The sequence below is a fragment of the Ovis canadensis genome, chromosome 3 (genome assembly GCF_042477335.2).
Source record: "Ovis canadensis isolate MfBH-ARS-UI-01 breed Bighorn chromosome 3, ARS-UI_OviCan_v2, whole genome shotgun sequence".
Taxonomy (NCBI): domain Eukaryota; kingdom Metazoa; phylum Chordata; class Mammalia; order Artiodactyla; family Bovidae; genus Ovis; species Ovis canadensis.
Window position 1 is genome coordinate 85,265,766 of NC_091247.1, and position 27,029 is coordinate 85,292,794.

Below are 27,029 nucleotides of genomic sequence, written 5' to 3' on the forward strand. Positions count from 1 at the left end.
TGTAACACAAATGTGTAAACCTTTTAAATCATTGGATAAATGGTTGAATTAACTATGTTCTAGATATATACACATATATAACAGAACTTTGGGGAGATAAGGCTAGGGTAAGAAGTACTCCTAAATAGATAAAGGCTACTTCAGTATTTCTTAAATATTTACATTTTTTAAAGTTGTAGTCTCTGAAATTCTGAGAATTGTACTTTCATTTAAATTAGCAAGTATACTCTTAGAAAAATCACAAATGCAACTGACCCTTGAATAACATGGGTTTGAACTGCATGGGTCCACTTATACATGAATACTTTTCAGTAGTAAATACTACAGTGCAGTATTGTTGGTGGTTGGTTGAGTCTTCGGATGCAAAGGAACTGGGGATATGGAAAGCCAGCTCTTACATTACACATGGATAAACCCTCAAGTTGTCATATGGTCAGCTGTGCCTCAGGAAGATTTAAGCTACATGTTATTTAGTTTATTTAGAGTGCTTTTCTCACTGTTTATAAACTGAAATCACACCTATTCATGAGAGATTGAGAGTCTTAGTGGGTGGCAGCTGGGACAGTGGGTTAAGTACATGTAGTGTATTTTGGAGGGGGCAAGGCTTTGTGGGGAGGTGTTGCACTGGCGTATGTGGGACTGTCTAACAAGGCATAGAGAGAGGAAGGTGAGACATTGATATCAAAGGTGACGTTTTCATAGTTGAAAGTTCTGACTGAGGTCACTTTACATATGAGAAAGGGAAGTAATATGCTCTTACTCCTTCCTCCTTTCTTCTGCTTTCCTTCCTTTCTTCCTTCAAAAACCACAGGATTTCCTGTTCTCATCTTCTGGAATTCAAAGTTCTACTTTAGAACTTGGATTTTATAGTTTAAGTAGACTTTCTGAGATTCTTGAGATTTAATCTTTTACTCTTGTTTCTTTCTGGCTGCAGTGGGTCTCGCTGCATGCAGACTTTCTCTGTTTGCAGGGAGTGGTGGCTTCTCCAGTTGCAGGGCTGGGGCTTCTCAGGGGTGACTTCTCTCGTGGAGCCCAGGCTTCAGCAGCTGTTGCACGTGGCCTCGGTGGTTGCAGCTTGTGGGCTCTCGAGTGTTGACTCATAGCTGTGGCACGTGGGCTTAGTTACCTCACAGCATGGGGGATCTTCTGAACCCGTGTCCCCTCCACTGGCAGGCGGACTCTCAACCCCTGGACCACCAGGGATGCCCTAATCTCCATTTATTTGTCGGAAAATGTGTCCTCAGCATCAAACAAGTAAACTATAGGAATAGCAGTGAGTTTATAAGTTTGAAATACTTTTGAAAAGGTAACTTCCATTAAAAAGTTTTTTCTACCTTAACATTTCAACTGGTGGCTCAGACGGTAAAGAATCTGTCTGCAATGTGGGAGACCAGGGCTTGATCCCTGGGTCGGGAAGATCCCCTGGAGAAGGAAATAGCAACCCACTCCAATATTCTTGCCTGGAGAAATCCGTGGACAGAGGGAGCCTGGCAGGACTACAATCACTGGGATTGCAAAGAGTCGAGCACAGCTTAGAGATGGAGCACAAGCACGATTAATACTCTTGCCTGGAGAGTTCCACGGACAGAGGAGCCTGGTGGGCTACAGTCCATGGGGTCGCAAAGAGTTGGACTGGCCTGAATGACTAACACACACAAGCATTTCAACAATTAATAACAAATTTGCATAACATTCTTGTTTTATATTGTATACTAAAGTGTTCTTAATTTTGTTGCTGCTTTACCTCGTACACTTACATGTTTGCTATTAAACTCATCAAAATTTAGTAATCTCTAGCAGCAAATTCTTGAAAATATAATTACTTTATAAACTCATTTCAGTCTTTGGTAATTTTTAAAATGTTCTTCATATTCACATTTTTGACAGTTAATATATTTTTCAGTGTTGAATATAACAAATATGAAATGTATCCTATTTCATTTTTTAAATTAAAAAACTGAACACTTTATAAAACTTATTTTAACTTTTAGGACACAGTCACAAAATTTAAAGCTCAAAAGACTATACAGTGAAAATCTTCCATCTCATTCATCTGCTCTACTGTTCTTGCATCCTAGGGGCAAACAATTTACAAGCAGAGATTTTTCTGTGGTTAGCTTGTGTGTATATACATGTATGTGGTGTGCCTCTGTGTGTTTTCTTTCTTTTAGGGAGCACACCCTTTTTTTAGTACCCTTATCATTGCTCTCCCCGCCAACCCCAACACACACAAATATATTTTGGAGACCATAGCAGTTAAGGTTATCCCCTTAGTTTCTGTGGCTGCATACTACTATTTAGTTGTATTATAAATTATTGAATTTATAATTTAGTTGTATTTATAATTTATAGTGTCTCTGTCTTTTATTAACCAATATGCAATACTTGCCTTCTGGTTTGTTGAAACAATAGGTCAGACAACATTTGCCACAGTAATGCCTGTGTAAGTGGGTTGCCATAAAAATTCCGGCGCCACATTCCTCAGAGCACTCCTGATGAAGGTGACTGATTCTGCCCTTGTCATCCAGGATATAGTATTTCAGAACAGGCAGCTTAAACCTTCTTTCTCTTACACTTGTTCTTCTTGGGAGTGATGTGAGACTTCTTCCTTTTCTTTTCTTAGCATCACCACAAAGTTTAAAACATTAAGGTAAAGAGTGGACTCCTTTTGCATTGTAGTCAAAGTACATCCATCTTCCAGTTGCTTGCCAGCAAAGATCAGTCTTTGCTGATTGGGAGGAATTCCTTTTTTATCTTGGATCTTGGCCTTTGCATTTTCTATTGCATCTGAGGGTTTGACTTCGGGAGTGATGGACTTCCTTGTCAGGGTCTTCATGAAAATCTGCATCTTGGCGATGGTTCCACTGCAAATGACGGGTCTGAAAGCTAACTTGTCCCTTACTGAGAACCACTGAGGTCATTTTCTGTCCTTTTGTTTTGTAAACACTTGTAGCAAAAACTTGTGTGTATGTCATATCATATATGAGTGCAGTGTGTCTTTGTGTCTCTTACCCATTTTCTAATTGGATTGTTTGCTCTTTTACTGTTGAGTTTTGAGAATTCTTTATATATATTTTGGATACTAATCCTTTGTTGGGCCCGTGGTTTGGAAATATTTTACCCACTTCTTACATTACCTTCTTATCCACTTTCTAGGCTCTTTCCTAGAGCAAAAGTTTTTAAGTTTTGACGTTCAATTTATCAGTATTTTCCTTTAATGGGTTTGTGTCAGGTCTTAAGTGATCTTTGCATATCAGTGGATCCTGAAATTTTTCTCCTGTATTTTTCCCTACAAGCGCTATGGTTTTACATTTTACCTTTAAGATACATTTTGAGTTATTTTTGCGTAAGATATGAGACTTAGGTTGAAGTTCATTTTTTTTGCCTACACATATCCATTTGCTTCAGCACCATTTGTTGGAAAAGCAGTCCCTCCACTGAATTGCTTTTGTACTTTTGCTAAAAATTGTGCATATTTTTGTGGATCTATTTCTGGGTTCTCTCTTATTCCATGTGTTTCTCTCTCTCTGCCAGTACTATACAGTTTTTACTACTATAGCTGTAAAATAAGTCTTCAGATTGGGTAGGATATTTCCTTCCATTTTATTCTTTTCCAAAATTGTTTTAGTAATTCTAGTTCCTTTTCCTCTTCCTATAAATTTTAGAATAATCTTGTTAATATCTACAAAAAAATCTTGCTTGGGATATTGGTAGGAACTATGTTAAACTCCTGTACTCCTGTATTAATATTAGGGAGTGGAAGAATTGACATTCTTATTGATTCTTGAATCTCCCATTCCATTAACATAGACATGTCTCTCTACTTCTTTTTAGATCTTTGGTTTCCTGATGAGTATTGTGCCATTTTTAGGATACAAGTCTTATGCTTGTTTTGTTAGATTTGTACCTAGTGTTTTGGGTGTGTGGGCTATTTTATTTTTTATGTCCATGTGTTCATTGCAAGTACAGTGGATTTTTTCTCTGTGTGTGTCTTGTATCCTATGAACCTACTGAACTCACTGTGTGTTGTCTTTTTGTTTTGTAGGTTCTTTGCAGTTTTCTACTTAGATAATTGACAAATAGAGACAGTTTTATTTTCTCCTTTCAAATTTATTTTTTTTTTAATCTCCTTTTCTTATTTTATTATACTGGCAAAAACTTTCAGCACTATGTTTAATGACTATGTTGATTGGACATTCTGTCTTTTTTCCCCCAATTTTAGGGGGAAAGTATTCAGTCCTTGGGATCTGAATGCATAGAGGATCTGCCTGCATTGCAGGAGAGGCAGGTTGATCCCTGGGTTGGGAAGATGCCCTGGAGAAAGAAATGGCAACCTTCTCTAGTATTCCTGCCTGGAGAAATCCATGGACAGAGGAGCCGGGCGTGCTGTAGTCCAGGGGCTGCAAAGAGTTGGACACACTGAGTGACTAACACTTACACACTCCCCAGTACTCTTGCCTGGGAAATCCCATGGACAGGGGAGCCTGGTGGGCTGCAGTCCATGGGCTTGCAAAGAATTGAATGTGACTTAGCTACTAAACAGCAACAACAGTTCAGTCTTTCACTCTCAAGTGTATGTCACCTGTAGCTTTTTATAGATGCTCTTGATCCAGTTGAAGAAGTTCCATTCTGTTTCTCTTTTCTCTGAGGGATACTTTTTCTCCCATGAATGGGTGAAGAATTTTGTCAAATACTGCTTTTTTTTTTTACCTCAGTTGAGATGAATTATGTGGTTTTTTTCTTTAGCTTTTTAATGTGGTGGATTACATTGGTTAATTTTATAATATTGGTCTAGACCTGCAACCCTGGAATAAACTCTGCTTGATCATAATGAATGATTCTTTTTTTATATTTCCAAATTTGACTTGCTAATATTTTGTTAAAGATCTATAATTATGAAGAATGTTGATCTGTAGTTTTTCTTTTTTATACTGTGTTTATGTTTGTTTGTTTTTTAAATCAGGGTGATACTAGCTTAATAGAATGAATTTGAAAATGTTCCCTTCAATTCTGTTTCTAGAAAAGATTGTTGAAAATTGATGTTAATTCTTTAAAAGTTTGCTACAATTTTCAGTGAAACCATCTGGATCTGGAGAGTTTTTTTGGATGTTTTGAATTTACAAATGCATTTAATTTAGTAGATGTAAGACTATTCAAATAATTAACTTCATAAGTAAAGTTGGGTAAGTTGTAGTTTTCGTTTTATGAAAAATTGGTTCGTTCCTTCTAAACTGTCATTTGTTTGTGAAGAGTTATTCATAGTGTTCCTTTTTTTTTTTTTTTTTTTGTAGTTGCAGGGTGTGTAGACACATTCACATTTCATTTCTGATTTATTCCTATGTTGGTAATTTGTATCTTCTCTCTTTTCTTTTCCCTTTGTCTTGCTAGGCACTTCAGCTTTTGATCTCTTAAAAGAACCAGCTGTTTCATTGATTCTTGCCTGTTTTTCCCTTTTCAGTTTTATTGATTTCTGCTCGTATTTTTATTCTTTTTTCTTTTTCTTTCTTTGCTTTGATTTTGCTTTTTTGCAGATGGATTCTAGACGTTGAGAGTTAGATTACTGATTTGAGTTTTTCCTTTCTTTTAATTGCTACAAATTTCTCAGCACTGTTTTACCTATGCCTCACAGATTTTACTATGTTGTATTTTTGTTTTCCTGTAGTTCTTTTAAAAAAAAAATTTATTTATTCTTTTAGTGGAGCATAACTGCTCTACAGTGGTAGTTTCCGCTGTACAGCAAAGTGAATCAGCTGTATGTGCCCATATACCCCCTCGCTCTTGAGCCTCCCTTCCCCCGTCCCACCCCTCTGGTCACACAGAGCGCTTAGCTGAGCTCCCTGTCCTGCATCAGCAGCTTCCCATGAGCTGTCCGCTTTACACACGGTGGTGTATGTATGCATCAGCCTTGCTCTCCCAGTCCATCCCCCGCTTCCTTTCCCCTACTGTCCGCGTGTCTTTTCTCTACACCCGGGTGTCTGTTCTGCCCAGCAAATAAGCTCATCTGTACTATCTTTCTAGATTCCGTATATAGACATTAATATATGATACTTGTTTTTCTTTTTCTGACTCACTTCACCCTGTGTGACAGACTCTAGGCCCATCTATATCCCTGTAAATTACCTAATTTCATTCCTCTTTATGGCTCGGTAATCTTCCATTGTATATACGTACCACAACTGCTTTATTCTTTCATCTGCTGATGGACTTTTAGGTTGCTTCCATGTCCTGGCTGTTGTAAACGTTGCTGCAGTGAACACTGGGGTGCATGAGTCTTTTTGGATTATAGTTTTCTCAGGGTATATGTCCTTTAGTGGGATTGTTGGGTCATGACAGTTCTATTTTTAGTTTTTTTAAGGAACCTCTGTACTGTTCTCCATAGTGGTTGTATCAATTTACATTCCCACCCACAGTGCATTTGGGTTCCCTTTTCTCGACACCTTCTCCAGCATGTATTATTTGTGGATTTTTTGATGATGACCATTCTGACGGTATAAGGTAATACCTCATTGTAGTTTTGATTTTCATTTCTGTAATAATGAGCAATGTTAAGCATCTTTCCATGTGTTTGTGGGTCATATGTATGTCTTCTTTGGAGTAATGTCTATTTAGGTCTTGCACCCATTTTTTGGATTTATTTGGCTGTGCCAGTTTTTAGTTGCAGCATGTGGGATTTAGTTCCTGACCAGGGATCAAACCCAGGCCTCATGCTCTGGGAATCAGAGTCTTAGCCATGGGACCACCAGGGAAGTCCCTTTTTAAATTTCTTTAGAGAATTCCTCTTTGATCTATAGATTATTTACATAAACGTGTATTGTTTAAGTTTCAAGTGTTTGAAGATGTTCCTGTTAACTTTTTGTTATTGATTTCTAGTTTGTTTTTATTGTGGTCAGAGAACATATTCTTAATGATTTCAGTTTGTTCAGATTTGTTTTGTTGTCCAAGATATATTCTGTCTTATTTTGTGTTGCTTAGGCACTGGATAAGAATGTGTATTCCTCTCTTCTTGTGTGGAGTGTTTTATAAATGTTGATTAATTCTTGTTGACTGATGGTATTGTTGAGTTCTTTTAAATTCTTTGTGATTTTCTATATAGTTCTACTGATTGTTTAGAGAGAGGTGTTGAATTGTTCAGCTGTTACTGTGGGTTTGTATATTCTCCTTTCAGTTCTATCGGTTTTTGCTTACGTTTTAGAACTGTGTTGTTTGGTGGGTATGCATTTGGGATTGCTATGTCTTCTTGATGGACTGACCTTTTTAACATTGTGTAACGTCCCTCTGTCCAGTGAATTTCCTTGCTTTGAAGTCTACTTTCAGTTCAGTTCAGTTGCTCAATCATGTCTGACTCTTTGCGACCTGATGAACTGCAGCACGCAGGCTTTCCTGTCCATCACCAACTCCTAGAACTTGCTTAGACTCATGTCCATCGAGTTGGTGATGCCATCCAACCATCTCATCCTCTGTCACCCCTTTCTTCTCCTGTGTCCAATCTTTCCCAGCATTGGGGTCTTTTCCAGTGAGTCAGTTCTTTGCATCAAGTAGCCAAAGTATTGAAGCTTCAGCATCAGTCTTTCCAATGAATATTCAGGGCTGGTTTCCTTTAGGATTGACTGGGTGGATCTCCTTGCAGTCCAGGGGACTCTCAAGAATCTTCTCCAACACCACAGTTCAAAAGCATCAATTCTTCGGCACTCAGCTTTCTTTATGGTCCAACTCTCACATCCATACATGACTACTGCAAAAACCATAGTTTTAACTATGCAGACCTTTGTTGGCAAAGTAATGTTTTCTGTGTTTTAATATACTGTCTAGGTCTGTCAATAGCTTTTCTTCAAAGGAGCAAGTGTCTTTTAATTTTCTGCTGCAGTCGCCATCTGCAGTGATTTTGGAGCCCAAGAAAATAAAGTCTGTTACTGTTTCCATTGTTTCCCCATCTATTTGCCATGAAGTGATGGGACCAGATGCTGCGGCCTTAGCTTTTTGAATGTTGAGTTTTAAGCCAGCTTATTCACTCTTCTCTTTCACTTTCATCAAGAGGCATAAGGGTGGTGTCATTTGCATATCTGAGGTTATTGGTATTTCTCCCAGCAATCTTGATTCCGGTTTGTGCTTCATCCAGCCCACCATTTCACATAATGTACACTGCATAGAAGTTAAATAAGTAGGATGAGAATATACAGCCTTGACGTACTCCTTTCCCAATTTGGAACCGGTCGGTTGTTCCATGTCCAATTCTAACTGTTGCTTCTTAACCTGCATACAGATTTCTCAGGAAGCAAGTCGGGTGGTCTGATTCCCATCTCTTGAAGAATTTTCCACGGTTTGTTGTGATCCACACAGTCAAAGGCATTAGCACAGTCAGTGAAGCAGAAGTAGATGTTTTTCTGGAATTCTTTTTTTTTTCCTGTGATCCAGCAGATGTTGGCAATTTGATCTCTGGTTCCTCTGCCTTTTCTAAATCCAGATTGAACATCTGTACGTTCTTGGTTCAAGTACTGTTGAAGCCTAGCTTGGAGAATTTTGAGCACTACTTTGCTATCGTGTGAGATAAGTGCAATTGTGCGGTAGTTTGAACATTCTTTAACATTGCCTTTCTTTGCGATTGGAATGCAATCCTTTTCCAGTCCTGTGGCCACTGCTGAGTTTTCCAAATTTGCTGCATGTTGAATGTAGCACTTTCACAGCATCATCTTTTAGGATTTGAAATAGCTCAGTTGGATTTCCATCACCTCCACTAGCTTTGTTCAAAGTCTACTTTATCTCGTATTAATGTTGCCACTTCTGCTTTCCTTTGATTAAGGCTTGCATGATGTATCTTTTTCTGTTCTTTTACTTTTATCTACTTATATTATTATATTTGAAGTGGCTATCATTAGCTAGTACATGGTTAGGTCACTTTTTTTAATACACTCTGCAAATCTCTGCTTTTAATTGCTATGACCATCTTCATGCAATGTAATTATTGCTGTATTATGGCTTAGCCTGCCACTGTAGATACTGTTTTCTGTTTGTTCAGCTTTTCATTTCTGTTTTCTTTTTCCTGGGGTTACTTGAACGTTTATTAGAATTCCATTTTGATTTATTTACTGTGTTTTTGTGTATCTCTTTGTATATCTTTTTGTATGCTGGTTCTGAGTATTACATGATGTATACAGTCAACCCTTGAACAAGGCGGGCGGGTAATCTCTGCATAATGGCCCACAGTCTCCACTGTTGCTCTGAATCTCCAGCTCCAGTCAGCCACGGACTATGTAGTACTATGGTATTTACTTTTTTTTTTAAGTTTATTTTTAAAAATTACTTTTGACTCTCTGGGTCTTCATTGCTGTGTGAAGTCTTTGTCTAGTTATGTATGGCCAGCCGGGGCTACTTTCTGTGGCATTGTGCAGGCTTCTCATTCCAGTAGCTTCTCTTGTCGTGGAGCATAGGCTCACGCACACATGCTCAGTAGTTGCAGCTTGCAGGCTGTAGAGCTCAGGCTCAGTAGTTTTGGCTCATGGGCTTATCTGGTTCCCCGTGGCATGTGGAATCCTCCCAGACCAGGGATTGAACTGGTGTGCCCTGCATTGGCAGGCTGATTCTTAACCACTGGACCACCAGGGAAGCTCCCAGTGTTTACTATTGAAAGATATCCCCCTATAAATGGAACCATGCAGATCAGACTCAACATTATTCAGGGGTTAATTGTGTATAACTTTATGGCAGCTTATTGGTGTTATTTTATCTGTTTGATTGAAGCATAGAGAAACTTATCTCCCTTCCTTTATATGGTTCTGTATAGGATGATTGCCTTAATATATCCTCTACCTATATTTAGAACCACATGAGACATTGTTACAATTTTGCTTCAGCCATCAAACATAATTGGAAAATGAAGAAGAGAAGGAAAGCCTGTTGTACTTACCCAATAATTTCTTCATCATGTTCTTCCTTCCTTTTGGATGTTCTGAAATTCCTCCTTCATTGTTTGCCTTCTGATTAGACAACTTCTTTAAGTCATTCTTTTAGGGTGGGTCTATTGGCAATAAATTTTCTTAATTTTGTTTCATTTGAGAATGTTTATATTTCCTCTTCATTCCAGAACAGTATTTTCACTGACAAAGGATTCTGGGTTGGTAGCTCTTTTCATCTAGCACCTGAAGAATGTTATTGTGACTTCCTCTGACTTCCGTGGTTTTTGATGAGAAATTTTCTGTCATTTTAATTGGTTTTCTAATCTAGGCAAGGTGGTGTTTTTCTCTGACTACATTCGAGCCAGTCTGTTTAGAAAATCTTCTGTTCCATTTGTGTATGATTTTTTGTGTGTGAAAAAAAATTTTCCCCAACAATATTGTATTGTTAGCCTTAAATAGGAATTACTTGGAAGTTTTAGTAAAATTATTTCAAACTACTACTTTAAGAAGGTCTCCAGTGAAGCGAAAAAAAAAAAAAAACTTACATTTATCTAATACCCCCCTCTAAGCCAGGGTACTTTATATTTTCAGATTCTATTAGCAAAAGTAATTTTTCGTTCCTTTGACCCTGTTTGAAATTTGGAGTCAAATATTTCAGTCCTTAATGTATATGCTGGAAAACTACCAAGACTTGAATTCAGTGAAATCTCTTTATGACTGTATTTTAAAGTTATCTGTGTTACGTTAGCATTTTACCTGAGGAAGTTCAAAACTTTGCAGGGTAGGAAAAGTATAAGTAACCAGAAATATCTTCAGATCTGTATAATAAACCAATTCTAATTTGCTTTTGCTTTTTTAGATTTTTGTCTTCTGTTAGGATTTAGGTTGAACAATTATTAAGTTGATAAAAGCATAACTCAATGCTCTTATTGATACCTTATTAATAGTTACAGCATACGGAGTGAATTCTGCCTTTTAGAATGATTAAAGTATTAAAGGACCCAACTTTTTACAGAATGTATTTTGTTGTTCTACCGTTAAGTAACTCCTAATTTTTTCATTTAGTCACCACTTTTGAACAAAAATATCTTGCATAAGCCAAAACATTTCTTCTGTGGTTTCTTTTTCAGAGTTTGAGTATGTTATGCTTTTTAGCAGACTCATAATACTAAGCTCTTTTAGTCTGGATACTTTGGTTACAGCAAAAGTACAGGTTTAAAAATAAAATTATTTTAAAATACAAGTTTTCTTTACAGTTTTTTTAATGGTTAACATTTAATAATGAAAATACTGGTAACTATGGCCATCTTCATATTGATTTTATAGCCTTCTTAAAAATATAAAAGAACTTAAAAGATTGAGACTTGTGAATCACTTTGTGGTATCTTGTTCCCTTTTAAATAGTAATAATCATTCATTAGTCAAGTTAAAATAATACAGATGAATGTGAAATAAAAGGGAAAATCTCTTCTTTCTCTTCCTCCATCCCATCAGTCTCAACTCACCAGAATCTACATAGCCTAATCTTTTGGCTTAGTAATGAACTCTTCTTCCTTTTTAAAAATAGAAGCAGTGCTTTAAAAAAAAAAAAGATCTTAAACAGAAGTTCAATATATTGACAGATCACTAAGTTTTTTTTCCAAAGGCAGTGAGTAGAATTATGGTGGTACTTGGGTACCTCCTGGGAAAGCTCTTGAGTTCTGTGCTGATAATTTGAGAACTGCTGTTTTTTTTTGTGCTTCTGATAATTAAGAGTAAGAAATTAGTTGAACATTTTATGAAAGAGACATACTCTGGTTTTTAAAAGCATATATTTGAAAAATAGCCTTATATTCCTAATATAAATGTTGCTTTGTCAGAAGTTTCAACATTTGGAACAAATTTTGTTAATAATTTCTAAATAAAGTATAATTCAAATCAGCTTAGTTAGGATTCGTGTCCAGAAAGCTGTTAGAATTCACATAATGCTACATGGAAAGTTGTTTTCTGTATTATCTAATTGTTCAGTTGTTTTAGGCATATACTGAAATTAACTCCTGCAATGAAAATATATGTTTTTGTTTATATTTTCTTGATTTTATTCATTTTCTTTCTGTTTTTTTTTTTGGATAGGAACTTTGAGGTGTAAGTTCTATATTATACAGTCTGCCATTTAAAGTGTATAATTTAGTGGGTTTTAGTATATTCACAGAATTGTGCATCCATCACTACATTTAATTATTAATCCTTTTCATCACCTCAAAAAGAAACCTTGATTCCTTCTTTTGTACGCCTCCCCAGCCCCGGGCAACCATTTATCTACTTTGTCCCTATAAATCTGCCTATTCTGGCATTTCACATAAATGGAATCATATAATATGTGTTTCACTTAGCAGAATGTTTTAGGTTCATCCATGCTGTAGTATGTATCAGTATTTCATTCCTTTTTATAGCCAGTTATTAGCCCATTGTATGGATATGTGTGTGTGTGTGTTAGTCACTTAGTTGTGTCTGACTCTTTGAGACCCTATGGACCCCTCTGTCCATAGGATTCTCAAGGCAAGAATATTGGAGTGTGTTGCCATTTCCTTCTCCAGGTGACCTTCCCAACTCAGGGATCAAACCTGGGTCTTCTGCATTACAGGCGGATTTTTTACCATCTGAGCCATCAGGGAAGCTTGTATGGATAATGCTACATTTTATGTGTCAATACATGAGTGGGCTTCCCTGATGAACTCAGTGGTAAAGAATCTGCATGCCAGTGCAGGAGACATGGGTCGGGAAGATCCCCTGGAGAAGGAAGTGGCTACCCACTCTAGTATTCTTGAGTGGGAAATTCCATGTGCAGAGGGCTACAGTCCATGGGGTCGCAAAAGAGTTTGACACAACTTAGTGATTAACAGCAGCAAAACAATACATGGACATTCAGGTTATTTTACATCTCTTGGCTATTAAGAATAATGTTGCTATAAACACTTGTTTAAATGTTTCTTGTATAGATGTAGTCTTTTCCTTTCTCTCAAGTAGGATTGCTGGGGCATGTGGTAAACTTCATGTTTAATTGTTTGAGGAGCCGCCAGACTGCTTTCCTAAGTGGCAGCACCATGTTATACTCACCAGCAGTGTGTGAGGGGTCCAGTTCCTTCACAGCCACACCAGTACTTAATTATCTTTTTGATTCTAGCCATACTAGTGGAAATGAAGTGATATCTCATTGTGGTTTTTATTTGCGTTTTCCTAAAGTAATAATGTTAGACCTCCTTTCTTGTGCATATCGGCCATTTGTGTATCTTTTCTGGAGAAATGTCTATTCAGATTCATTTCCATTTGTTAATTGGGTTCTTTGTTATTAATTTGTGAGAAATCTATATTTATTCTGAATACAGATTCCTTATCAGATAAATGAACTGCAAATATTCCTCCCAGTTTATGAACCAGAGCATTCTTACAGTATTAGGATTAATATAGAATAGTTAAAGCTTATATAAACTTTTAATTTTCAGAAAGTGAAGATGTTTAGCACTTGAACTTTTCTAATCATGGATTCATCATTAATGTTTCAGGGGTTTACTTCAGGCTTGTGCCTTAGATCAGTTCTCGAACATTATTAAGCATTAACAAGTGGTGCGGATGCTGTTGGTTCCTGACCCTCTGCCTTAATGATCCCTGTTAACTATCACAAAATATTAGAGAAATGCTGATAAGTAGCAGTTTCTATTTGTCTACTAGATAAAATCTAGATTTACCCTCTCTTGTTTGCAATACAATTTGCATATATTTGCATATACAAAGTTTCTTATACTAGTTAGCCATGGTTAGTGGCTCCCCACTCCAGTACTCTTGCCTGGAAAATCCCATGGACGGAGGAGCCTGGTGGGCTGCAGTCCATGGGGTCGCTGAGGGTCGGACATGACTGAGCAACTTCACTGTCACTTTTCACTTTCATGCATTGGAGAAGGAAATGGCAACCCACTCCAGTGTTCTTGCCTGGAGAATCCCAGGGACTGGGGAGCCTGGTGGGCTGCCGTCTGTGGGGTCGCACAGAGTTGGACACGACTGAAGTGACTTAGCAGCAGCAGCAGTGCCTCAGTTATTTGGTTCCTTTTAAAATTCATGCATGCATATACTTTTCTTCCTAGGGTTGTCTTCCTTCAGATCTTCACAGTTATTTGAACTTAAGAAAATACTCTAATAATCAAAGAATGCTAGAACTTAAAAGGAGCTTTACAGATCATCCAGTTAATTCTTCTCTTTGCCCAGATAGAAATTAATTAAATCACTTAATCCCAGATTACATAGTTAATTAATGGTAGGTATAGGTAGTTCTAGGACTTCCCTGGTGGCTCAGACGGTAAAGCATCTGCCTACAATGTGGGAGACCCGGGTTCAATCCCTGGGTCGGGGAGATCTCCTGGAGAAGGAAATGGCAACCCACTCCAGTACTCTTGCCTGGAAAAATCCATGGACTGAGGAGCCTCATAGGCTACAGTCCATGGGGTCGCAAAGAGTCGTATACAACTGAGTGACTGACTTCACTTCCACTTCACTTTCACTTTCATAGGTAGTTCTTAGTAAATTTATTTCTGATCATTCTTTTTTTGCAGGAAAGTACAAATTTATTTCAGCTCATATATTTTTAGTGATTTTCAAATGTAGATCTCCTTGGCAACATTTCTAGATAATAAAAAGCTTACTATTTTTGGAATGACTTAAAAATTGATTCTGTGCTAAATAGTATCGAATTATTTTACCGTGTACCAAAAAACCCATAAATTTAGCCTGGCAGATAATTTGGCTTATAAAAGTATGATTTATAGGTGTTTTTGTTTTTTCTTTTTCTCTCACCTTTATTAAGGCATAAGTGAGAAAAGTTATATATACTTTTAAGGTATACAGTGTGATATTTTGATATATATTTACATTGTAAATGATTACCACAGTCAAGCTAATTAACATTTCCACCAGCTCACACAGTTATCCTCTTTTTGTGTTGTGAGAACACTTAAGATGTGCTCTCAACAAATTTCAAGAATATGATACAGTATTATTGACTATAGTCATCATGTTGTATATTAGATCTCCAGAACTTATACATTTTGCATTACTGAAGTTTTGTATAAAGGGTACATTTCCCTTTATGGGTGTCTTTTCTCTTCTGTTTTTAAACAAAGGAAGCATATGAGGAAGAAGACAGATGTTTAAAAATATGTGCTAGTGGAATGTGGGACAGACTTTCATGAATAAACATGTAACACAGAGTACAGTGGGCAGGTTAGTTATTTCCTGGAGACGTCACACCTATTAGAAAATTCAAAGGCAGGGATGAGAAAAGGACACGTAATAGGAAAAGGATAAAGCTATCAGCCTTCCCGCCCCAACTATTCCCCATGTGCCCCCTTTAAAAATCTCCCTGGCCAAAGTCTGCATAAGGGAAGAGACAGTCTTGCTTTCACCAGTCTAAGTTATAGGCTAATAGATGTTCCTTTTAATAATTACAAAAATACTAAAGTCTCTTTTTGTCATTTAAAGTGAAAGTCACTCAGTCGTGTCCGACTCCTTGGACTTTTTGACCCCATGGACTTTACAGTCCATGGAATTCTCCAGGCCAGAATACTGGAGTGGGTAACCTTTCCCTTCTCCAGGGGCTCTTTCCAACCCAGGGATCGAACCCAGGTCTTCCTCACTGCAGGCAGATTCTTTACCAGTTGAGCCATTGTTTAGCCCTGCACTTAGTTAAGCAATATATATATATATATATATATTTTTTACTTTTTGCCCAAAATAGTTAATCTGTGTTGTTTCTTTCATAGGATTGTGCTTAGCCAAATAGGTAGCTTTATATAAACATCTAGCTTTTTAAACACCAACTGTGAGATGTGTCAAAAGCACTGTTAAACACTAAAAATAGATCGTGAAAGCTCTGCTGACTGACTTACTGCCCTTGGTCTGCTCCTGCCTAGGCTTCTATACAGCCAGTGGCCTATTCCAACTATGCTGTAATGTTGGTAAAATAATTTTTATGCTTCACTGTAAAAACTCTTAATTCTGTCTTCTTTGAACTGTGAAACAGTTCTGTCCTATGTCAATCTCAGTTTATGTGGAACTGAAATAATTTTTGTCTTAGAAGCAAGTATTCAATTAAGTCTTTGGGCTTATTTTCACCTTTTAAATTTTGCGTAGAGTAGGGATCCTGTTACTAAAGTAGGAAATGTAAATCTGCCCCAAATTCAAAAGAGAGTTATTTCACTGTTTCAGATAAAAACTTGTGAATGTGGCCTGCAGAATTCAGGTGCTTAAGAGCCACACATTGCCTGGTTGTTAGTTCATATAATCTAGGAAACATGCCTCATTCTAGCCCTTTGTAACTGAGCTGACTTTCCTGCTTGCCTTATCATAGTGTCTCTTTCTTCAGGAAGCCTTTTTAGATGAACTCCACTCATCCACCAGTCCTCAAGTAATTTATCAAGAATCCTTAGACATTCTCATGAGTCTGAGTGTTGTTATGAGATTTAAACAACTTTGTATTTCTCCATAGGAATAGATACTAATGGACTTCCCAGGTGGAGCAGTGGTTAAGAATCCACCAGCCAATGCTGAGACACAAGAGACATGGTTCAGTCCCTGGGTCAGGAAGATCCCCTGGAGTAGGAAATGGCACCCACTCCAGTATTCTTACCTGGGTAATTCCATGGACAGAGGAGCCTAGCAGGCTACCATCCAGGAGGGTCACAAAAAGTTGAACATGATTGAGTTTGCAACCACACACACATATAGATACTAGTACTGTACATCTGAGACTTGGGATCGATCCCTGGGTTGGGAAGATCCCCTGGAGAAGGGAAAGGCAACCCACTCCAGTATTCTGGCCTGGAGAATTCCATGGACTGTGGAGTCGTAGAGTCCGACATGACTGAGCGACTTAAGAGTGTCTACTGGAGGGTGAGTTTGAACTTGATCATTTTGAAACAATGACAAAACCTTTTTGAAACTTTGTAAATAGCACATTTGAGCAGCAGTTTAAAATAAAGATTTTAAGAACTGTGTTTTCTGTGATTCTAGGTAGTAGTTTAGAGGGACCTTCATGGAAACTGAGGGGATTGATGAACTAGAGGTAGGGGATACCACGCTCTCTTTAACCAGGGCAGCTTTACTTTTACTTGTGTTATGTATTGTGGTTCAGTGTAGATTTCTCTTGGAAGCTTGCCTCTCCCTTCTAAAAGTTGTGAAAGTCATAGGACTAACAGGTTTATGATTTGGGGTTTTGGAGGGTGAACAGGATGATGGGTGTGGCTGACTGAATTATTATTATTATAGAAAAGTCCTCAGAAGTTATTAATGATGATTGGGAAATGCGACTCCAGGACATCTTTGACAAATAAATCAGTAGTTCTCAAGTTTTTGATCTGATAACTCCCTTACACTTTTAAACAATTACTGAGGTTCTCAAAGAACACCTTGTATATGAGTTATGCCCATGAATTTATATTAAAAAAAAAACAAATTTATTTTAAAATAGTGAACTCCTTACATATTAACAATAAATTTTTTTATAAAATAAATGTATTTCCCCAAACAAAAAATTTAGTGTCATTTTTTTTACATTTTTGCAAATCTTTTTACTATTCGACTTCATAAAAGAAACACAGAGTTTCTGGTAGTCCAGTGATTGAGACTGTACTTCCACTGCATGGCACACAGGTTCAGTCCCTGGCCAGGGGACTGAGATCCTGCATGTTGCATGGCAGGGCCAAAAAATAAAAAAATTAGAAAAAGAAGGAACAGATTCTCTTCATTCAGTTGGTTGTGATATGCTATTTTACTTGAATTGTATATAAAGAAAATACAGCCTCATGGCTGTAAATAGTTGGGAAGGGAAAAGGTTTTTCAGATATTACAAGCATTTTCTTTTGACATCAGACCCCACAAGTTGCTTATTTGCAATGTGGAATCTAAAACCATGGCAATGAACTTTCTTTTCCCTGAACTTAAAGTTGCAATGTACCCTTGTAGAAACCTAACTGCTGCTCCATCACCCTCAAAAGTTGTTAAATGATTTGGCTGCTTCCTATCTCTCTGATCTCATCTCCAGACCTCCTGCTGGCTCTGCTTGCTATTTGTTTCTCTGAACAGTCTCCTTTATTGGGCTTTCATGCTTGCTGTTACCTCCAACTTCACGGCAAATAAATTCAGTTGAGATCAGTCACTCTGTCCTGTCTGGCTCTTTGAGACCCCATGGACTGCAGCAGGCTAGGTTTCCCTCCATCACCAACTCTTGGAGCTTGCACAAACTCACATCCATTGAGTTGGTGATGCCATCCAACCATCTCATCCTCTATCGTCCCTTCTCCTGCCTCCAATCTTTCCCAGCATCAGCGATTTTTCCAATGACTTGGTTCTTTTCATCAGGTGGCCAAAGTATTGGAGCTTCAGCTTCAGTATCAGTCCTTCCAATGAATATTCAGGGTTGATTTCCTTTAGGATTGACTGGTTTGATCTCTTTGCAGTCCAGGGGACTCTCAAGAGTCTTCTCCAACACCACAGTTCAAAAGCATCGATTCCTCGGCACTCAGCTTTCTTTATGGTCCAACTCTCACATCCATACACAACTACTGGAAAAACCATAGCTTTGACTATATGGACCTTTGTCAGCAAAGTAATGTCTGTGCTTTTTAATATGCTGTCTAGGTTTGTCGTAGCTTTTCTTCCAAGGAGCAAGTGTCTTTTAATTTCATGGCTGTAGTCACCATTTGCAGTGATTTTGGAGACTAAGAAAAGTCTGTCACTGTTTCCATTGTTTTCCCATCAGTTTACAATGAAGTGATGGAACTGGATGCCATGGTCTTAGTTTTTTGAATGTTGAGTTTTAAGCCAGCCTTTTTACTCTACTCTTTCACTTTCATCAAGAGACTCTAGTTTTTCTTTGCTTTCAGCCATAAGGGTGGTGTCATCTGCATATCTGAGGTTATTGATATTTCTATCAGCAATCTTGATTCTGGCTTGTGCTTTATGCAGCCCAGCATTTCTCATGATATACTCTGCATAAAAGTTAAATAAGCAGGGTGACAATATACAGCCTTGATGTACTCCTTTCCCAATTTGGAACCAGTCGGTTATTCTGTGTCCGATTCTAACTGTTGTTTCTTAACCTGCATACAGATTTCTCAGGAAGCAAGTAGGGTGGTCTGATATTCTCATCTCTTAAAGAATTTTTCACAGATTGTTGTGATCCACACAGTCAAAGGCTCTAGTGTAGTCAATGAAGCAGAAATAGGTGTTTTTGTGGAATTCGCTTGCTTTTTCTGTGATCCGGTGGATATTGGCAATTTGATCTCTGGTTCCTCTGCCTTTTCTCAATCCAGATTGAACATCTGGAAGTTCTTGGTTCACGTATTGCTGAAGCCTAGCTTGGAGAATTTTGAGCATTACTTTGCTAGCATGTGAGATGACTGTAGTTGTGCGGTAGTTTGAGCATTCTTTGGCATTGCCTTTCTTTGCAATTGGAATGAAAACTGACCTTTTCCAGTCCTGTGGCCACTGCTGAGTTTTCCAAATTTGCTGGCATGTTGAGTGCAGCACTTTCACAGCGTCATCTTTCAGGATTTGAAATAGCTCAACTGGAATTCCGTCACCACCTAGCTTTGTAGTGATGCTTCCTAAGGCCCACTTGACTTTGCTTTCCAGGATGTCTGGCTCAAGGTGAGTGATCACACCATCATGGTTATCTGGGTCATTAAGACCTTTTTTGTATAGTTCTTCTGTGTATTCTTGTCACCTCTTAATATCTTCTGCTTCAGTTAGGTCCATACCATTTCTGTCCTTTATTGTGCCTGTCTTTGCATGAAATGTTCCCTTGGTATCTCTTAATTTTCTTGAAGAGATCTCTAGTCTTTCCCATTCTGTTGTTTTCCTCTTTCTCTGCACTGATCAGAGGAAGTCTTTTTTATCTCTCCTTGCTATTCTTTGGCACTCTGCACTCAAATGGGTATATCTTTTCTTTTCTCCTTTGCCTTTCACTTCTTTTCTCAGCTATTTGTAAGGCCTCATCAAACAACCATTTGGCCTTTTTGCATTTCTTTTTCTTGGGGATGGCCTTGATCACTGCCTCCTGTACAATGTCTCTAACCTCCATCCACAGTTCTTGAGACACTCTGTCGATCAAATCTAATCCCCTGGATCTATTTGTCACTTACACTATATAATCGTAAGGGATTTGATTTAGGTCATACCTGAATGGTCTAGTGCTCTTCGCAACTTTCTTCAATTTAAGTCTGATTTTTACAATAAGGAGTTCAAGATCTGAGCCACAGTCAGCTCCCGGTCTTGTTTTTGCTGACTGTATAGAGCTTCTCCATCTTCGGCTCCAAAGCATATAAGCAATCTGGTTTCTGTATTGACCATCTGAGGATGGTCACATGTAGAGTAATCTCTTGTGTTGTTGATCAAGGATGTTTTGCGTTCTCCTGGCAAAACTCTGTTAGCCTTTGATCTGCTTCCTTTTGTACTCCAAGACCAAACTTGACTTTTGCTCCAGGTATCTCTTGACTTGCTGCTTTTGCATTCTAGTCTCCTATGATGAAAAGGACATTTTTTTTTTGGTGCTAATTCTAGAAGATCTTCTAGGTCTTCATTGACCCGTTCAACTTCAGCTTAGTCAGCATTAGTAGTTGGGACATAGGCTTGGATTACTATGATATTGAATGGTTTGCCTTGGAAATGAACAGAGATCATTCAGTCGTTTTTGAGATTGCACCCAAATAATGCATTTCAGACTCTTTTGTTGACTTTGAAGTCTACTCCATTTCTTATAAGGGATTCTTGCCCACAGTAGTAGATGTAATGGTCATCTGAATTACAGTCGCCCGTTCGGGTCTGATCCCTAAAATGTCGATGTTCACTCTTGCCATCTCCTGTTTGCCCACTTCCAATTTACCTTGATTCATGGACCTAACATTCCAGGTTCCTATGCAATATTGTTCTTTACAGCATCACACTTTACTTCCATCACCAGTCACATCCACAATTGGGCGTTCTTTTTGCTTTGGCTCAGCCTCTTCTTTCTGGAGCTATTTCTCCACTCTTCTCCAAATAAATTAGATATTGTGTTAAGTTCAGTTCAGTTCAGTTGCTCAGTTGTGTCCAACTCTTTGTGACCTCATGAATCGTAGCGTGCCAGGCCTCCCTGTCCATCAGCAACTCCTGGAGTTCACTCAGACTCATGTCCATGGAGTCAGTGATGCCATCCAGCCATCTCGTCAGTGATGCCATCCAGCCATCTCATCCTCTGTCGTCCCCTTCTCCTCCTGCCCCCAGTCCCTCCCAGCATCAGGGTCTTTTCCAGTGAGTCAACTCTTTGCATGAGGTGGCCAAAGTACTGGAGTTTCAGCTTCAATATCAGTCCTTCCAATGAACACCCAGGACTGATCTTTAAGATGGATCTCCTGGTTGGATCTCCTTGCAATCCAAGGGACTCTGAAGAGTCTTCTCCAACACCACAGTTCAAAAGCATCAATTCTTTGGCGCTCAGCTTTCTTCACAGTCCAACTCTCACATCCATACATGACCACTGGAAAATCCATAGCCTTGATTAGATGGACCTTTGTTGGCAAAGTAATATCTCTGCTTTTCAATATACTATCTAGGTTGGTCATAACTTTCCTTGCAAGGAGTAAGCGTCTTTTAATTTCATGGCTGTAGTCACCATCTGCAGTGATTTTGGAGCCCCCCAAAATAAAGTCTGACACTGTTTCCACTGTTTCCCCATCTATTTCCCATGAAATGATGGGACCAGATGCCATGATCTTCGTTTTCTAAATGTTGAGCTTTAATCCAACTTTTCACTCTCCTGTTTCACTTTCATCAATAGGCTTTTTAGTTCCTCTTCACTTTCTGCCATAAAGGTGGTATCATTTGCATATCTGAGGTTATTGATATTTCTCCTGGCAATCTTGATTCCAGCTTGTGCTTCTTCCAGTCCAGTGTTTCTAATGATGTACTGTGCATATAAGTTAAATAAGCAGGGTGACAGTATACAGCCTTGACGTACTCCTTTTCCTATTTGGAACCAGTCTGTTGTTCCATGCCCAGTTCTAACTGTTGCTTCCTGCTTGCATACAGGTTTCTCAAGAGGCAGGTCAGATGGTCTGGTATTCCCATTTCTTTCAGAATTTTCCACAGTTTATTGTGATCCACACAGTCAAAGGCTTTGGCATATTAAATTAGGCCCACCCTAACAAGGGCCCTGCTTTCAAGTATAGTCACATTCTGAAGTAGTAGGAATTAGGTCTCCTGGTATGAATTTTTAGGAGACACAATTAAGCCCATAAAAGTAATATTGCATGCTTTATTCAAATATTCTCTTACTGATGAATGTTTGCTTTCTAGTTTTTACCATTATGAACAGAGCTGAAATAAAATCCTTTTATGTATATTCTTTTATTTGGTTAAGATAAATCCCAGGGGTGTGTTTGCTGGGCCATAGAATTTATTTTTAATTTTGATAGTGGTTGCTGGATTACTTTTCAAAAAGCTGTTATCAGTATTTCTGCCAGCAAGGTAACAGAATCATCTTTTCTGAACATTCCTGTCAACAATAGGTGTTATTGATCATTTAATTTTTGCTAATAAAATATTCTTTAATTCACATTTCTCTTGATTCTATCGAATTTGAGGAACATTTCATAAATTTGTATAGGGAAAACTTTAAATGCAAAACTTCAGTAAGATTGTAAAAAGTTATTCTAAGAAGAAAAACAAACTACCATCTGGGTATGTTGCAAGTTCCCATTTAATAATGAATTGAGTTTCAAAAGTTGATTTGTGAATGCTCGTGATTTGAAAGGCACTCCCATGGAAAGGCAGTGATAGGAACAGTGATTGTCAACCTACCCTATAAAGCATGTAGTATAGATAGGATATGGTCCTGGCTTTATTGGAGGAAAGATAATAATGGTATTTCTCAATTAACCACCAGTTATGTGCTTATGGAGAAGGAAATGGCAACCCACTCCAGTATCCTTGCCTGGAGAATCCCAAGGACAGAGGAGCTTATGCTACAGTCGATGGGTCGCAAAGAGTCAGACAAGACTGGGCAACTTCACTTCACTTTATGTGCTTATGGGAGGTATTCATTAGTTGTATGTAGGTAGACTGTTTCATGTACATTGAATAATAATACATATTCAATTCATAGGAAAGCTTAGATATACTTAAAGACTGTTGCATATACTTTAGTTACAGTAACTACAGTACAAATATATATTTGTATATTTATTTACGCAGAAAAGGTTACACTGCCAGATTTTATGACAGCCTTCAGAAGCTATCTACAACTGATACTCACTAAAGGTGTGTGTGTGAGAACAGTTACAATATGTATCACATATTTATCTGTGTGTGTGGGGTGGCATTAAAAGAATAAAGAAAAAAGTTCTTTTGTTTATTTATGTATGACCAACCTCAATAGCATATTCAAAAGCAGAGACATCACTTTGCTGACTAAGGTCCATCTAGTCAAGGCTATGTTTTTCCTGTGGTCATGTATGGATGTGAGAGTTGGACTATGAAGAAGGCTGAGCGCCAAAGAATTGATGCTTTTGAACTGTGGTGTTGGAGAACACTCTTGAGAGTCCCTTGGACTGCAAGGAGATCCAACCAGTCCATTCTGAAGGAGATCAGCCCTGCGATTTCTTTGGAAGGAATGATGCTAAAGCTGAAACTCCAGTACTTTGGCCGCCTCATGCAAAGAGTTGACTCTGATGCTGGGAGGGATTGGGGGCAGGAGGAGAAGGGGACGACAGAGGATGAGATGGCTGGATGGCATCACTGACTCAATGGACATGAGTCTGAGTGAACTCTTAGAGTTGGTGATGGACAGGGAGGCCTGATGTGCTGCGATTCATGGGGTCACAAAGAGTCGGACACGACTGTGCGACTGAACTGAACTGATTTCTCATTTCAGTAGATTGAGGTTCAAAATAAGATCCTGTTTTTAAAAACTAAAAGTAAATGGCTGGATCCTTCCTATTAAAATATAAGCTCAGTGAGAGCAATTTTGTGTATCTTGTTCACTGTTGGATCTCATAGCACCTTATACGCAGTAGACTTCCTGTAAAAATTTTCTGTAAGAGTCCCAGTTTAGGGGGAGAAAGAACAGTTTTCTTCATTCTTTTAATGCCCCCTCCACCCACTGATAAATATGTCATGCATATTGTAAGTACTCTCTCACACACACCTTTAGTGAATATCAATTGTAGATAGCTTCTAAAGACTGTCATAAAATTTGGCAGTATAACATTTTCTGTATAGTCTTGGATCATTTGAGTACCATTTAGGTTCATTTGAGTACCATTTAGATGGAATGGAACACTTTAGCTGTAACTGCTATCTCATGGAAGAGAAGTTTTTTGTTTTTTTTTTTTATCCTATCTGTATAGGAAGTGCTATTTCTGCCTGCTCATTAAAGAAATCTCTTGAACAGCATCTTCTTTGAAATAATAAAAAACAAAGTCTGTATTTCAGGAATTGGTTCTCTGCTTATCTTTAAACATTTATCATTGCCCTTGTTTTTCAGTTAGAGGCTTTTGAAGTATTGTTTTGTTTTTAAGGAATTAAAATAATTTATTAGTCTCTTGTGTAAATGAACTTTATGATCCTAATTTGACAGATTTAAGATGTGATGAAGGTTAATGTCTAGAAATTTAGATGAACAGTTCACATCGTGCATTATTTTCTATTTAAGCCTAATCCTTTTTTCAGTTTATTTACCTGATAGGTTTTATTTGACTCTTAACCATCAATGGGAAGATCCCCTGGAGAAGGGAAAGGCTACCCACTACGGTATTCTGGCCTGGAGAATTTAATGAACTGTATAGTCCATGGGGTCACAAAGAGTTGGACTCAACTGAGCGATTTTCAGTTCAATTCAGTTCAACCATCGGTGAATAAAACTGCTTGAATTTTAATTTTTAAGATTTCATGTATCATACAACGTATCAAACTTAATATTTTAACTATATGTGACTGAATTACAAGCAGTATCATCACCTGGGGTGTTTTTTTATTTTAACATAAGCATTTCAACACAGTAACTAAATACAGTTGAATTGATTCTACATAATAAATGTTGATTTTAGTTCTGACTGCCTTTATGTTGAATGATTTCTGCTTTCAAGGTTTATGCTCCTGAAATCAACCAGACTGTAGCCTTCACTACCACCCCTTTTCACTCTTAATTCTGAGAAAAAGATTTTTATTACTTTCACCCCTATAACACAGAGGCTTTGAGTGTTCCCTGAATGTCAGAGGTTTAGTGTGAAAAACAAAGAGAAAATGATTCTATAAGTAGATAAACAAGGCCTTGCTTAATGGGAGCGTCAGTAGAGGAAATTTACAAGGGAACAAGTAATTATAATTCAATAGGACAAACCCAGTAACAAAAGTGTGATACTTAGTACAAGGATTAGCACAGAGCAGAATATAAGGCCCATAGATCGGGGCACTTTTTGATTAATCTCTATATATCCAGCCTGGTATTTAATAGGTTCAATAAATCAGTTAAATGAGTGAGATTAATACTGCCTTAGAAAGAGACAAGAAGCAAAGAAGTCTTCCCAAATGAGATGAGATCTGGGTTTTGAAAATCAAATAGGTAAACAGAAGGGCGAGAGAATGAATGATAGCCATGGAGAACAGTGTGAGTGAAAACTGCATGCCATGTTTCACAAACTGCAGATAGTATGAGTTGCTTCAGCGTAAAGTGTAAACTGAAGAGCAGCTAGAGATAGAGCTGTATTAATGAAGAATTATATAATTTCCAAGGGTCTTCTTTAAAAACAACATTTTTCAAAATGTGATCTGATAGATTTACATTTTCTTGAATACTTTCTAAAATGTGTTTCGAGGTACCTAAATCACTTTTTCAAAGGGCTTGGGTATTTTTTAAAGTTATTTAGAATTATTGTTGATTAAATATTTTTATCTTAATATTTCTTAACCTGTAGCAAATTAGCTTTATGTCAGATTTTTAGTGTATTTATAATATTACATAATACATGGGATCCTTTGTGTAATTGAAGATCATTTTACCCAATTTGAGTGGGTAAGATGATTTTACCTGTTCAGATGATAAGATTCATAGTGCTGCATTTACATTTATGGTATGCTGGTGTTACTTAAAGTATGACTACGTACTAAAAGCTGAGTTTTATATAGAAGCCCGCTATATAAATAGATACATTTCATGGACATTCTATTCCTTATGCTGATGGAGCTACTAGACATTCCCCATATGCCTCAAACCTTTGACAGTCTGTGGTTTAGTGGAAAGAGCTTTGCCCTAGATACCAGGAGGCCCAGGTTCAGCATTCATTGCTTGTTAGCTACAAGGTTGTGGGTGTTTCCTTTTTCACTTCAGCTCAGTTCAGTTCAGTCACGCAGTCATGTCCGACTCTTTGCAGCCCCATGAGTTGCAGCACGCCAGGCCTCCATGTCCATCACCAACTCCTGGAGTTCACTCAGACTCATGTCCATCCAGTCAGTGATGCCATCCAGCCATCTCATCCTCTGTCATCCCCTTCTCCTCCTGTCCCCAATCCCTCCCAGCCTCAGAGTCTTTTCCAATGAGTCAACTCATCGCATGAGGTGGCCAGAGTATTGGAGTTTCAGCTTTAGCATCACTCTCCTTCCAAAGAACACCCAGGACTATTTCCTTTAGAATGGACTGGTTGGATCTCCTTGCAGTCCAAGGGACTCTCAAGAGCCTTCTCCAACACCACAGTTCAAAAGCATCAGTTCTTTGGCACTGAGCTTTCTTCCCAGTCCAACTCTCACATCCATACATGACCACTGGAAAAACCATAGCCTTGACTAGACGGACCTTAGTCGGCAAAGTAATATCTCTGATTTTTAATATGCTGTCTAGGGTGGTCATAACTTTCCTTCCAAGGAGTAAGCGTCTTTTAATTTCATGGCTGCAATCACCATCTGCAATGATTTTGGAGCCCAGAAAAATAAAGGCAGCCACTGTTTCCACTGTTTCCCCATCTATTTCCCATGAAGTGATGGGACCAGATGCCATGATCTTCATTTTCTGAATGTTGAGCTTTAAGCCAACTTTTTTACTCTCCTCTTTCACTTTCATCAGGAGGCTTTTTAGTTCCTCTT

The 27,029-nt window shown here is 38.0% G+C and overlaps 1 protein-coding gene and 1 pseudogene across 2 annotated transcripts in view; one reads left to right on the plus strand and one right to left on the minus strand.

The window, feature by feature from the left end:
• The window catches only part of SOS1 (SOS Ras/Rac guanine nucleotide exchange factor 1), a 129,568-nt gene that overhangs the window by 21,896 nt on the left and 80,643 nt on the right, over positions 1–27,029 (plus strand). The gene's annotated exons all lie outside the window — the stretch shown is intronic.
• Positions 570–2,848, minus strand: LOC138435167 (ubiquitin-ribosomal protein eS31 fusion protein-like; annotated as a pseudogene).